Raw genomic sequence first — 12,860 nt, 5'->3', positions numbered from 1 at the left:
CTTGTCTCGCTGTGGCGAGCAAACAAATTTGACGATAATTCTACCCCGACGCGATCTCGAAAATTTTTCCTACCGATGCGACCGAGCGAAGCACTCTCATTTCTTCTCATCAAACACGCTCAAGTGAACCTTACCCCCTTCCTCCCTGTCATCGTTCTCCAAGCCATCTTTACACCGCTGCAGGGGCGACATTACGTCACGGGCTTTTTGAAACTAGGCGGAAAGGGCGCGATCGATGAATTTCGTAACGGCAAATTTCCGCGGCTAAAGCCCGGCGTCGCGAGTGTGGGGGTTTGCTCGGAGGGGGCATCGGGGAAAGGGGAAAGAGCCCGATGGGTGGCGGGCCAGGGGCGAAGGGAGTGGACCCGTGGGGGAGTAGGTGGCTCGTGAGTGAGGACGAAATCAATAGCGCCGTCGGGTTCATAGCGCCGCGCAGGAAGCGCGCCGTAGAGAAAAGGGACAAATGTAAATAAATTTAAATCAGAGCGGCGGCACACACATACAAACACACGCACACACGCATACATATATGTATATACATACACAGAGAAGCGTGGGGATAGGGAAACGGAGGTGGCCGGTACCCCGTCGACGTTGCCGCCGCTAAACCCACCAAGCGGATTACCCGGTAGCGAGAGCCATAGGAAATTCGCTTTAATCAGCAAAGAGTTGAAAATCTCGCCGTCCCCTGTCGTCGTTCCTTCCCCCTAGCTCCCGTTCTCTTCGCTCTCTCGCCGCTCTTTCCATCCTCCCGCGACGCTCCGTGAAATATCGCGACGACAACCAACGCGACGACGAGAGACAATCGCGAACCTCGGCGAAAATCGGCGCGTTCTGCCTCCGCCTCTCGTTAATGCGCGACGATCCGGATCCGTCGGATCCGATTTCTTTTGATCAATCTTCCTACTAGACTGGCGTATCCCGCGCACCCGGTACCACGTCGTACAGATTCAAAGTCCCGGCTTGTGTCTCCCCGATTATCGGGAGAGTCTGCGCGAGAGTCAGAAACTGTTCGTTCGTTGATGTCTATTTCGATCGTTAATGGGGTGCTTCGTGCTTTCATTAATTCTCGGTAATCTTTTAGGGTTTACCGTATTTTCCCAGAATCCTGTGTATATATTCGATAAAATTGCTTACTCTTATACATAAATTATTTCGAAAAAAAGAGAGAAATTAGAACTTTCGCAATAAAGTATCTTGTAATATTAATAGAGTAAAGTTAATCCAGAGCTATTGAAAGTTACAGTTTTAGAAAAATATACTCTATCGCGAAGGCATGGCGATTCTGAATAGAGCGCAATCTGCATTCAAGTAAATAAATATCCTCTCTCTCTCCTGCGTGAATGTTCCACAGTTAATTATATTTAACTTTAACGCTGCTGTATCGTATGCTGTAACGTTTAAATTTACACGTGAATCTCATGTCTCTTATTTCAATCGAAGTCGACGCTGTTGATCCTTGAACGAGTAAATATTACACGAATATAAATTCGAATAACACAGGAGGAGGGTAAAAATGCAGTCCGTGTCAAAGAACTGAGGATCGTACGTGCTAGATGAATTTTGTGTTTTAAACCCCAGTTTCACTCGATATTCCACATCCCCTATATACGGGTCCCGCTGTAACTTTATCGCGATATGTACTATTATTGTATTCTGTTGTCACCTTTTGCAGTTTCACCGAATAAATTAGTGAATCGCTTTTCATGGCTGTTTTCGGTTTTTGATCCTTGATCCGCGAGATAATCAAACAATGTCTGATAAATTGATAATTGATCTTTACGCGCGTATTTATAGTGTGCGCGCGAAATAAATATTTGATACAGATTCAGAATATAATGAAATAAGATTAGATTGCATCGGAGAAAGAGAGGCGGGAAATAAAGAATAGGGAGAGTAATTTTGCTCCAATATAAACATAAGTTTCGCAAACATTCAAACAATGAAGAAATATTAATCAGTACAAGTTAAACAGTACAAGAAAATTTTCTGTAAATAGAATCTACAGTTAATAAATTTCTTAGATACCGAATAATACACAGGAAAAGATAGAAATATTAAATCTTACATTTTACAAGTACAACGTAAATTTTACGATCTGAAATATTTAATAATTAAGTATAAGAGCATTTATTTATTTTTCATTTCTAATATAATTTTTTGTATCACCCATTTGTTCTACTTATCGCACGAATATTCAAAAGTGATAAATTTCTAATGAATTAAGTTATAGAGGACATGCTATTTCGCGATGGATAAATTCGCATATGCACACTTGCGTAAGCAGCGTTCCATTTAAATTTCCGGCCACGAATTAAGAGTTAAACAGATAAAACCGGATTGCGATGGAGATTTAGGAATGTTTTAATCCGCCGGAACTGCCTACGTAGGATATATGTGGAATTGAATATTTAAACGACATAGCAGCGCGTATACATACATATATATATACGTACGAAGGGTTAATCCGATTTCAAAAATATTTCACAGCAAGATATTTCGAACACCGAGAATCCTTACATTAAGCAACGCGTTTCGTATTTTTTAAGCGCATTCCTATTTCGAGAGCATTTCTTTCATAGTGCGTCTTCTTACTCTGCAAGCAAGATCAATCGTCTCGTATTTTTTTTTATGGAAGCGTCGGGATGGAAATCTCATATTCTTACTATCGAGTCTTGATCCGATAATAGTTATAATCACAATCAGTGTCGTTACGGAATGAAAGAGAGAATCGAAAGATGCCTTCGCGATGTAAATTTGCGAGAGATCGCACGGAAGATCGTAGGGGGGTCGAATGAAAATTTCGGTATGAATGCGCGAAAAATATCTGGATCGCGTTGCCGGTCGTCTTCTTCCGAAATTGACGGCTGAGAGACGTATAAAAATGGTGGTTGGCCCGTTATTCACGAGTCTGTATAAGAACGCTCTCGCTCTCTCATCTTTTTTTTTCCTTCACTCTTTTCAGCTCTCTCTCTATCTCTATCTCTCCCCCTCTTTCTCTTTCCTCGGTCTATGGCCTATGCCCGGCTTTCAATCCCCCTCGTGCCATTTTCCCGGCAACATAACGACTACTTGCTGACGTGATAATAAATTCCGCTCGTTCCTCTCGCGGCCTACCCTCTGACACTCTCTCCATATCCCCCTAACATTTTCCACTCCACACCCCCGAAGATCGTTTACCGCCGCTCTCGCAGGTGTCCTTTCCTTTATTTTCTATTTGCGCTCCGCTATTTTCCAATTAAATAATTTTCTAGTCGCTATAAATATACATATAACTCGCCCCGCGTGACAATTATTGTGTTCCCCATTTCCTCGAGACTGTAACTTACTGCTGCAAGCAGATTGTACTGTAATTCCCAACAATCCGCATCGCGATAGTCGAGATTGCCGTTACTTCATGACTCTATTCTAATTAAGGAGCTCGGTAAATCTCGCATTGATTAATCTAGATTAGTTCAAATTCCGATTTCTCTGTGTGCAGTCGCGTGGAAACGTAGCAATTAACGTACGATACAGTTTTTCGTATTTATAGCCTCGAAAATCGTACCAACCGAACCGGAATTCGGAATCCTTGTATGTACGTAACCATCGCGAATGAAATACGCGACTCTCCACTTTGCATTTATATACATGGCGTTTATAAATAACCTTCGGTGGAGGAACTTCGGTCTGTGTGCAAAAGTCTCGATGTACCGGGCGGGCACGAGCGATCGAGTTTTTCAACAGGGGGAAGGGGGGGTTTCCATTGCTCCGTCGAGGGACGATTTTTCATCTGGCAAATTGCCGCGCGGAGCGTGGAACCGTAGAATTTACGCGCGCGCGTTTCGTATCGGTAGGCGCGTGGGTGCGCGCACTCCTTTTAAAGGGCGAAGTACCAATATCGGATTTCCATTTTCCCGCGAGAGCCAGACCGCCTGGCGTGCCCTTCGGTTTTTATTCACGAATACACACGGCGCGGCGGTGGTAGATATGAAAAAAAAAGAAAAAAAGAAGCACACGAACGAGAGAGAGAGAGTACAGACGGGTTCGAGGAGCCAGCAACCAGCGGCGAGGTTACGCTACGAAAGGCGATAGGTAGATAGAGAGGATGAGGTTAAGGACGAAAGGGACGAGAGAAAGAGGGGAGTACGGGGGAGTGAAAGGCGAAAGCTCCGAGGCATTAGAATACCTTATCCTCCACCTAGGGTGGTCGAATGCAGAAGAGTGAAAGGAGTCGCTGCTAGGTAGAAGAGAGATTGTAAGAGAGGGAGGGAGAAAGGGGAGATGGCGCAGCCCCAGGGATTGCACTACCGTAGGCCCTCTCCACGGTTTCACAACCCTCTTTTCACTCCGCGCAGCGCCGCGACGTAGAGAGTCGTGAAAGAAAAAAAAAACACCAGGAAGAAAGGAGAAGATGAATAATCAAATACCCGTTTTGAGAGCGCACGACGGCGGGGCGAGTTTCATTCACCCACGGGGTTAATCAGACGTCTGGAGGAAACACATTATAAATAATTGTTTCCGACTTGACTCGAACCACGCAAAGTGTAAAGGCGCACGAGTATAAAAGGAGTTCGCCGGAAACATTTCGCGAAATCTCTCCCTGCCGGGCTAAAAGACGAAGAGGAAGAAATACACAATTAAACGTAATATCGAAGGGGATGATGCCGAATTTCATTCGATGTGTGTACACACGCCAAAATTTCCGCCCATTTTTATCGTTCTAATAGAGATCGATACGTATTTTTTAAAATGCATATATTTAAAAGTTCTTTATAAGCTATTTGGTTTTTTTTATCGAAATTTCTATTTAATATTTTCGATATTTTAATTTCTAAATCCAATTACAACGGCCTGGGGAAAATTTGATTCTACGCCTTTTGTTCATGTCTGTTAATTTGATCAATTTGGTTAACTTTTGACAAGAAAAATTTGATTAATAATTATGATCGATAATGCAATTATATAGTTCGTGACATGATTAGTATCCGCGCGCTCGTGTTAAACGTGCGGGAATCAATGCTAGAGCGTACATTTATCTTTCTCGATATATTCAGAGTAATCGAGTTAATCAAATCTTTGAGAAATGTCGTAACTATTAATATAATCGCCACGTATAATGAGAATAACGTGTAATTAAAATGTAATTAATTGTCATTCGTTCTCTGCTTGATAGTGCAAAAAAAATGTCGAGCTTAACCGTTAAATGCGAGCTGAATATTCATCTCGAGACACTAATACGGATAATCGAGTGAAGTGTAAGAGATGGATAGAGATGGTTCGTTTGAGACTCAGGTTCGAGAGTTCCTCCTCGTACAACCATATTTTCTCCGGTGAATCGTAAAAAAATCCTCAATACGATTTCGAGCGCGAAAATAAAATTCACCTGCTATCAATAAGATACGACGGAATTAAAAATCGGGCAAAGAAGACCATGAAGATCGCGAGCAAATGGTGATTTTTCAATGTCTATAAATTCGATAAATTTCGGAATACTATAGATGTAGATAAAGTAAAGTTGAGAGATCTAACTTTCTACTTCTACTTTAGCGTAATCTTAAAAGATTGACGAATATATCTTCGAAAATTATCATTCTCTTGTCATAAAGTCCATAATTTAATAAAAATTTAATATAACTTTTAATAGGACTTAACAAAAGTTTTATAAAACTAAAAAGCATAAATAAATTTACGCGTCATATATGTATATATTCTTGTACATTTATACACACATAAATATTTTATTAAAAAGAAATTGAATTTTTCTTTCTAGTATCTACGAATAACGGAGATGTATAGGCTTCATAAATTTAAAATAACCAGATTCTCTTGGCCAAGCTCTTTCAGGGGTTAAAGCTCGTTAGTTTCTATACATATAGATCCGTTCCTGATCGCGGTCCTGAATCTTTCGCGAGCAAACAAAAAAGGCAATGGGAACGAAAGAGCCTTAGTAAAGATTCAACAGCGGGGGTTTGTCGGACGTCTTCGTTGGATGTGAAAAAATGCATGATGCCGCGGAAGAAATAAATAACCACCGACTCCTCTTCTTCGAAACGTAATTTAGATAGTAGAAGACCGGGCAGACAACTACGTGGCGTTCATTTCGCTCTGGTATTCGCGAGAACTCATTTCTCGAAGGAAACGGTGGGAAAATAAGGGGCCATTATTTCCGAGATGGTTATTCAATGGCATTCAATTACCGCGTGGATCTTATGTTTTACGTGGATATCATGCTTTGATACCGATGCACTTAATGCCTCGACATTTCATGCTGGCGAACTTTGCACGCGTGTATGATTTATAAGACGATACAATTTAGGAGGAAAATTTTCTTTTCTCATTTTACAGATATAGCCATTATTACACAAATCGTATTTCTAACTGTACGTATACAATAGAATAAAGCAGTATTGTATTTTTTACTATTTGAATTTTGCACAGGTTTAGTGTATCCTTCCTTTTTTTTACATATTTTTATTTTGCCGAAAACAATTAATTTTTTATAACGAAACGCATGTGTAAAATATAAATATCATGTATCAAAAAGATCACAAGTTAATATTTGAAATTCAAATATATATTATTATTATACCATACAAGTTCCATTATTTCCGAGTTTTATTATTCCAAGAGCTATTATCCTTCTTTAAGTATCATAATTCTGTGTACCATTTCTATGAAATTACGATTATTAATGTCACTGAAACCCTTGCAAATTATCATTTTCGCAGATATAAAATAGCGCGGTATTGAATCGTTCGTAGGGTTTCTCGAAATGTTTTTTTTTGTTTCTTTTTTTTTTAGTCTGACCATTACGCAGATAACCGGCTCTGCTGTCGTGCAATTGAGAAATATTGCCCCTGAAGTTATCTGGCACGAGCCAGTCTATGATATAGGTTTTGTCGGCGCACGTAGATAATCGGACGCTATCGAAGCCTTTGCGTCTCGGTGGCGGTGGATGCCGGCTTTTTCTCATTTTTCGCGTTCGCGTCCCCATTCTTTCCCTTCTTCTTTATTATAACGATAACGGCCCGACGAAGAGATGCAGTTAATATGAAGTATCGGCAATAGAAAGTTGGGAAGGGGAGAAGGTAAAGAGCGAAATAAAAAGAGAAAAAAGAGAAAGAGAGAGAATTTACCAGCATAGGACGGAGTTTGGAAAATGAAGAGAAGCAGAACTGAATGAAGAGAATAGAGAGAGAGGAGGAAGAAAGAGAGAAAGAGGGAGAGTCTCGATCCCAGGGGAGAGACTGCTGCGAGGGTTTCGAAGGCCGAAGTCTCGAGTACCAAAGTCTACCCATCCCCTCCACCTTTAGATATGGCCTGCCGTCCAATCTTTACAATCCCTCGACTACCCACGATCCCCTTTAGATTTTCACTAATTAATTCCTCGAATTCGCGCGCGAGTTGTCTTGAATTTGTTGGGGGTGTCTGAGAGCGAATCCACCAATCAGTTTGCAAATCGAACCATCGTAAATGAATAAGATATTTGCTAATGACTCACTCAATCCTCTGTAATCCCTCAATCTTCAATCATTCATTTTTGAAAGCAGTCGATCGACCATTTGTGGACTTACCTGAAAAAAAAGAGAATTATAAATTAGAAATATAAAATATATATAATATCTTCAGTTTTCATAATACATAATTTACTAATATTATTTTTCAGAATTTTTATAATTGATAGAAACGAAAATTCTTTTCATTTATAATCTTAATAAATAATGAATAAATTATAAAGTTTCATTTATCTTTCGAATAAAATAATTCATTTAGATTTACAATACGACTTGTCATCCCTCGGGATACGGGAGTATTAATATGTCGATCTCATTGGTATGTGACTTGCGCGAGCGACATTCGTTCATAAATGCTGTTAATTCGGTAGATTATGGACGATACAACCTGTCCTATTATCTCCGATAAAACAACAACGTTTGGTATGTTTATGGCTTGCGCCAAATTCCGTTACATCATCGTAGTACGTAAACCGCCGGCGAACGCCGGAAATTACACGATGGCGCCGAACAAAGTACGCAATTAAAGTCATGGTCATTCGAGCCGATCGAAAGCCCATTTGCTCCTGGTAACGCGGAGCCATCGTCGAAAATCCCATTTTTCCCTCGCATTTTCACCATCGTTTTATGGCAATTCTCGCGATGTGCGCCATCCCCGCAGTACACTTCGCAGTTTTCATGTGTTAAAAAAAAAAGGCGAAAAATAAAACAACAAAAAAGGATGCGTCAGACTCGTCGGCCCGGCCGACCGCCGAGAGAGGGAGGGGAAAAGAGCGACCGCTGTGCAGAGTTCAAATTACGGAGCGGCGTGAACGGAATAATTGAAAGGCATCCTGTCACGAGGAGAGCAAAGGGCCGAGCCAAGTGCAAATTGAACCAGGAGGATGCTAGAGCCAGAGCGCGCCTATCTGTTTCCGGTGGCCGCGTGCCCGAAACGAAGATGAAAGCGGAATCATTAGATCGTCAAAGTGACATAGCTGACTTCGTGTGTTTGCGAAACGGAAAAAAAAGAAATTCATGCGGTTTTGGTAAATATCACGTATAAAAATATGAGATTTATTGCTCCCAGAAACTTCAATCTAAAGTAATTTGTTTTTCTTTCGGTTTTAGAAAAAAGGAGATCAGTAAAAGTAAAATCTCACGTGTATGTATATTGTTTTAAATATATTCATTTTCTGAGGCTTGTCGAGAGATCGCTATTACGTTCTCGCGGAAGATACTAACAAACGTGGTATCTACGTTAAGTATAATACGCGCTACTGATTATTACGCGAAGCAACAGCGGCGCCGACGGGGTTTCGTCGCCATCATAACGAAATGCAGGAAATTTTTTTCGCCCACGGCTCGCCCCTTCCCGTTAAGCGGATATTATTATCTCCACTCTCGTTTCTTCTTCTCGCGCTTTTCTCTCGTTATCGCTCGTTTTTCCCATTGCGACGGCCACCTCGGCATGCACGCTCTCGCGTTGATGCCGTTTTGTAGCGACTGAGATTCTAATTAAAAAATTAGCGTTAATTACGATGAACACGCGGCCGCGGTGCGCGTGCAGCGTGACACGTCGCGCGCGATGGCTGCCGGTGTACAGGAAAAGAGAGTGTCCAGACGAAAAACTCTCAAATGCATTTTAATCAACGCTTCGTCGGTCTTGCCTCGCTTGCCTGTAGAGATGGACGATGAAGGACGCTCGAAAGATAAGAGGATTCCTCTCATTGCTCTTTTGCCGCGAATTTTCGCGAACTCGACGAATTTCATTTTCTCTTCGTTTCCATCTCTTCACGGTAGATTATACTGATAAATTATACGCCTCTATATATCAAATAATAATAACATATACGTTAAATTAATATCCCATATAAAAGAATTTATTTTAGATAATTTTTTGGCAATTATTATAAATTGATATTAAAAACAATGCTCTGTTTGTATCTAAATCAATTTCTTATGATCATAATAGAATCACTTCTCTACTTCAGTTTTTTACCTTAAAGACACTTACACATATAAAAACACATTCTAATAATAAATTTCATGTCTTGCTATCGCAGTTCGTACATTATGGCGATATATTATAGAACTAATATTTTCATTGAGTATCTACGTTTATCCTTCCGAGTCGTTAATTACCGCAACGAGCTTACGCTAGGTAGGTATCGATCGACGAAGGAAAGCTCCGATAAGCTCGGTATGACCGACTTAGGGTGACGACGTTCCGGCAATCGCTCTAGATGTCTGAGAACGAGGGTAGAAGCGTTAAGGCTGGGCATGAAACAAAAAGATCCTTCTCCGCGTGATTCTAATTTAACGCGCGCCACAAACGCGTCGAACGTGAATTCTCATATCTCCTTCGTCATCGTATTCGATGAACGAGAAAAAAAAAATCGGTTTGATCACTCCGATAATTGGAAAGGACAGTTTAATGAAAACTGCGCGGAAACTAGCCGGCGAATTTTTCTCTATGTCCGCAACGCAGGTTATTACACCTGAATTAAAAAGGTTCGATCCGCGACGTCATGGCCGAACAATAACTCACCCTTCCAGTCGCGCCGTCGACGCAAATGCACTGGCGTTGTTCTATTGCTCGTCTCGGTCAGGAAAACGAACGTATACACGCCGTAGTATATATATATATATGCAGTTGCATTCGGTGTTCATTTCGAAAGCCATCGCATACGACTCGCGCGTCAATCACGACGAGTTGGTGTTTATTGTCGTTTCATGACGCAATTTAATTTTCTTCAATCACACGCGAGCGGCGATCTTTATGGCACGGCTTGTATTTTAGGATTAATTAAAAGTCAAAAAATAAAGATAATTTTTCAATATATATGTTGTAATGTAGTATTAAAAATGACATATAGCGTTTTGCAAAATGACGTTATATAATTACTCTACATTTTCTTGGCATAAATATCGTACAATTAATTTTTTCCACCATTAACTTTTCGATTAATTTTTAAATTATTGCAAAGATATATATGTTAATTATATTTTTCATTCTGTACAAAATCAATCAAAGAATCATCGAAAAAAATAATATTCTTGATCTCTTTAAAAAAATCGCGTAACAAGTGTATTTTTTCTAAAATTACTCTCTATTAAAATTAAGACATCAATATTATATTCCGCGTATATAATATTTATTTAACGATTAGACATATTAATAGTTTAATAATTGAGACACATCACGGCAAGAAACAAATCAGGAATGCTTGCTTGTCAAAGAAGATAGTTGTTGGCTACGTAAAATAGGAAACAGAGGGGATTTCTCGGCACTAGAGTGCCATCGGCATTTCAAGAGTACGCTCGACATCTTAACCCCCGTCTCTTGAACCTCGGCAACCTGATCTCGTGGTGTATCCACGAGAAATCGATCCGTCAGGTTAACAGTCTTAACTACCCTCGATCGCCACAGATACTCGTACGTTGCTGTATGTCTTTCTCTACAAGCTTGCTCGACGGAGAAAGAAAAGCTGTTGTCTCGAATTTTGCGTCCTCAACAGTTTCGCAGTTTCCCTTTCAAACACCGTGATTTAAATACATAACCGGTGCAGCCGGTTATGCAGAATAAATCTCGGAGATCTCAAGAGAGACGAACAGTCTCAGAGTTTAATTGAGTATTTCCCATCCTTTTCCTACTTTCGCTTTTCAATCTGTAGTTACCCTTTACTTTCGGCTTGATTAACTTAATTTATCTTTCAACCGCGTGAATAATTGCTATTATATGCGACAATCACTACTTCCTATATGAATTGAATCGGATTCTCTTATCTTGAATCTTATATACATATACAGATAAAAATTATTTATATGTATAGATGTATAAAAATTGTATAAAGATGGATCTTGTAGCAAAAATTGTGTTATCATTTTTTATTTAAAATTTTGAAAGATTAAATTAGTAAAAATTAAATACTTTTCCTAAAGATACGTAAGCACAACCGTTAGAATTATCTAGAGTACAACATTTGGGCTGTTTAAGAGTCGTCTGTAACCACCGAACCGGTATTCGAAATTGATATCAAAGGACCAGTTTATGAACGATAAATGAAACGAGGTTTCTACCATCATGCGTCTAGTATCAGCCGCGATGCACATCATACTGGCAATCAATGGGTGCACACCATCGAGGATCATAACCGCACCCAAAATCATTAGGGGATCGGAAACTGATTAAGGGGAGAGGAGTTAAGCCCGGATCAAGCGTATGAAAGAGTCACGGTGGTCCCTCATTGTCGAGCCGAGCTATTCATTTGGCGCATTATCTGCTTGGTTCATGTGCGGTTGATACTCATCTATAATTTCGCGCCTGCTAGCGTCTCCATTCTTGCGAAATCTCACTCGTTTGCATTAGTATCTCAAGCCTCTTGATTTTGTTTTCTCCAGTTAAAATTGAGAGATTTAAAAAAAATATAATTACGATAATAGCATGTCTTATAAAAAAAATTTATAGTTTGCTGATAAAATGGTGAAATTATTCCCTGACATCGCAATAATGTACAAAATAATTTATTTGCAAAATTATTATATATATAAATTAATACACATTAGATTAAAAAAATATTAAAAAAAAAAAATATTTAATATTTAAAAAAATAATATATATATATAGGGAATGTTATATCTTTAAGAATTTTTAGATAAAGGAAAAGACATAGTAATTAACGTTTGAATATTTTAAGATTATTTTTATACGCGATATTATTATAACGCAATATAGTTTAATTTAACAAGGGTCCGAATGATGCTGATTTATAATTAGACAGAACGTCATAATCTATGGGTGTATCAAGCGTACCCGCGCCCCGACAAAAACCGTTCCCAGCTATGGAATAACGCAGGGGTGAGATGAGTTTTGAAGCAGCCCCGATTTCCTGGGACATATGCGCTCTGGAGCGGTGTTGAGTAATTGTTGCGATTTATCAAAACGATATGTCGAGACCGTATTAAGGGCGGTCAGCTGGCGCATAATCTTCGTAGAAACGTCGAGGGATGATGGGGCGTTGACAAAAAAAACGGCAAGCTAACCCTCTCGAGGTTATATTTTTTAAAGTAGCTTAATTTTAATAGCGTAATTTTTCTTCAAGTATTAAATTGTGTCCTTTTTTAAACTCTCTTCTTGAAAGATAAATGTACCTATATATCTCAGTTTAATATGTATATAGAGTCAAATGAATCAATCGCGGCCTTGGAAGAGCGGGGGGAAGAAGAGGAGGTGGATAAATGAGATAATACAATTTTCAACAATAAAATTAATCATAATTATAATTTAATGTACAACTAATTATGACCAATGTAATTAATATATTATATTAATAATATTAATATAATATGATACCTAATAAATTGATATTCGTTAATTTTTAA

At 39.4% G+C, this 12,860-nt stretch overlaps 1 protein-coding gene across 12 annotated transcripts in view; it reads right to left on the bottom strand.

Annotated features, from left to right (window-relative positions):
- Ten-m (teneurin transmembrane protein Ten-m) overlaps nt 1-12,860 on the bottom strand; it is an 856,961-nt gene that overhangs the window by 183,851 nt on the left and 660,250 nt on the right. The window contains exon 1 of one of the 12 annotated variants that reach the window (XM_083036718.1): nt 7,484-7,498. The exons of the other annotated variants lie outside the window; for them this stretch is intronic. The gene's annotated coding sequence lies outside the window, so the exon portion shown is untranslated. Of the gene's footprint in view, nt 1-7,483; nt 7,499-12,860 lie in introns of those variants that run through there. 12 annotated transcript variants of the gene reach the window in all.

Source organism: Prenolepis imparis, unplaced genomic scaffold (assembly GCF_030444845.1).
Source record: "Prenolepis imparis isolate NDT839.2.m4 unplaced genomic scaffold, iyPreImpa1.0 SCAF_4, whole genome shotgun sequence".
Taxonomy (NCBI): Eukaryota; Metazoa; Arthropoda; class Insecta; order Hymenoptera; family Formicidae; genus Prenolepis; species Prenolepis imparis.
Note: the sequence above shows the minus strand (reverse complement) of the source record. Positions and strands in the feature narration are given on the sequence as shown.